Genomic DNA, 2,242 nt, shown 5'->3' on the forward strand with positions numbered 1-2,242 from the left:
GAAACCATCTTGAATGACATCACTGCACTTTGGGGAATTGCTCCTCCACGCCAGTTTAAGTATGAGTGCGGGCCACTTTGGTTCAAACATTTATTTTTCAAAATAAGTGTAAATGTTACAGTTCATCATCTAGGAAACATATTTACAGGTTTTGCAACAATAAAATAAATAAGGTTGTATAGAATATAGCAGATAGAAATGGTAAATAGTCTACAATGTACAGCAGCTTTGGCTACCAAAAGTTCATTTTTCAAAAAAGAAAAACTCAAACTATAGTTTAGTAATAATAAATAAAGCTATGTGAAAAAATAAATAAGGTACTCTTCTGTCCTAATTTAAACTACTTATTTTTTTTCTTTTTACAGATAGAAGAAAAAAAGAATCGCGTTTTACAGTCGCCTCTTCATTTTAAAGCACATGTTCATGGTTCAAACAGACACAAATCTACTGAGTTACTAAAACACTTTGATATAAATTGGTCTCCAACCAATTTTGGCATGGGAACAGTCTTTGTATTGAGAAGTTGGCAATGGATCGAGAACTCTGATCCAAAAACCTTTTTCCTACGAAACCCCAGTTAGTTTCGTAACTCTTCTCAGTTTCTATCCTTCCCTGTGCTGATCAGATTGGTGCGGAGCCTTTAGCTGCAACAGCGCGTTCACTTGAGTGGTTTAACATCTCTGTGGGCTTAATATGCCGATCAAATCCCTGATTAGGGACTTTATCCCTTCAAGAATCCTGCAGGGAGCTCTTTCTCTCTCTCTCTCTCTCAAAAGACCACTGGCTCCAAAGAAAAGTGCTACGTCTCTTTAAAATGCTCTGATGTGTACCAGTATGTACAGTTACTAGCGAGCTCCCCAGACACTCTTCCACCTCACATAATTCATTTGTATATGAAGGGTTGATGAGAACCATCAGTGACGCTGTACAACAATATCTGTTCATCTTAATATTGGGTGAATATATTACTGTTTTTAAATTCCTTGATCGGGGTGAACAGTTATTAAATGAAAACAAGATATGCTCTTAAGGCTATAGAATTAAGGCTTTAAAATGAATCATTACTAACTATCTCTAACATTCAGTGTGAACAGTAGCTACACACACACACATACACAACACACACACACGCACACACACAGCTGTGCATGAAGTTATGAAGGGAGGCATGGTATCACGTTCCTCATGGGTCCAGCTGAAGCGTCTTCCTGGATGAGCATCACTCCACTGAAACGCTGCACTTTTTGTAAAGAAGTACAATTGATTCATTCTGGAAGAGTCGGATGAGGCTGAGAGGAAAGATGAAGCCTATTGGCTACTGTAATGCGGACAAGTTCGGAAAGAGAGGGTTCGCAGGTTTAGTGAATGGAATGACTCGGGTCATTTGAAGGTAGAAACAAGGCTATTATTTGGGAAGCGTGTCCTTCCTGAACATTGATCGCGGGAATGTTTAGACTGGCATTTTCACAATGTTTCATTCTGGCCCCTCGGAGACACCCATACTAAAAACGAGAGGTGGCCAAGAACAACACTACAACTAGTACGAATACCGTAGAAATATACAAAAACTAAGACGGAAACCACACATTCTAAAGCAGGGGGTTGGATCTGGGGGTCTACATAAAGCCTATTGACTTGATTTGGCTGCTTAGCCCAATTTGATCCAACTGGATTATCAATTCCTTTGGCCTCCCTGCTAATGAAAATGATTACATCCACAAAGCACTGCTGAACTCATGGGGAGGGCAGCATCCTCTACACCCCCTTTTAACTACGGCCCAGACCCCTGTCCTAAAGCTCTTTATGCTCCTCTTATTGCCTCAAAGTTCCAGTTTCAAAGGAGGCAATAATAGGCAGTAATAATACAATGTTCACAGTCAAATTCTGATTCTTACAGAGGAGCCTCTTTGGCTGCCTCCCTCTCTGTTTTAAAGCAGAGCCCGGAGTGGCTGTGTCCTTTATATGTCCACCCGTCCGTACACCTCCCATCGTCTCGCTCCACCAAAAAAAAAAAAAAAAGAATATGGACATATATTAAAAGAAACAGAAGTCACATGCTTTGTCTCTTGCAGAGCATCCTCAGTTTCACACAGACAGAAGGGTGGGAACAAGGCAGCGAGGATGTGTGCACCGTTGCACTAATCACCATGGATACAGCAGTGAGAGAGAGTGGGAGGTGCCAGACAGCTCTGATCTGCAGAGTTTGAGCGGCGTCTTTAAAAAAAAAAAAAAAAAAAATCTT

This window comes from Taurulus bubalis (genome assembly GCF_910589615.1).
Source record: "Taurulus bubalis genome assembly, chromosome: 4".
NCBI classification, from domain to species: domain Eukaryota; kingdom Metazoa; phylum Chordata; class Actinopteri; order Perciformes; family Cottidae; genus Taurulus; species Taurulus bubalis.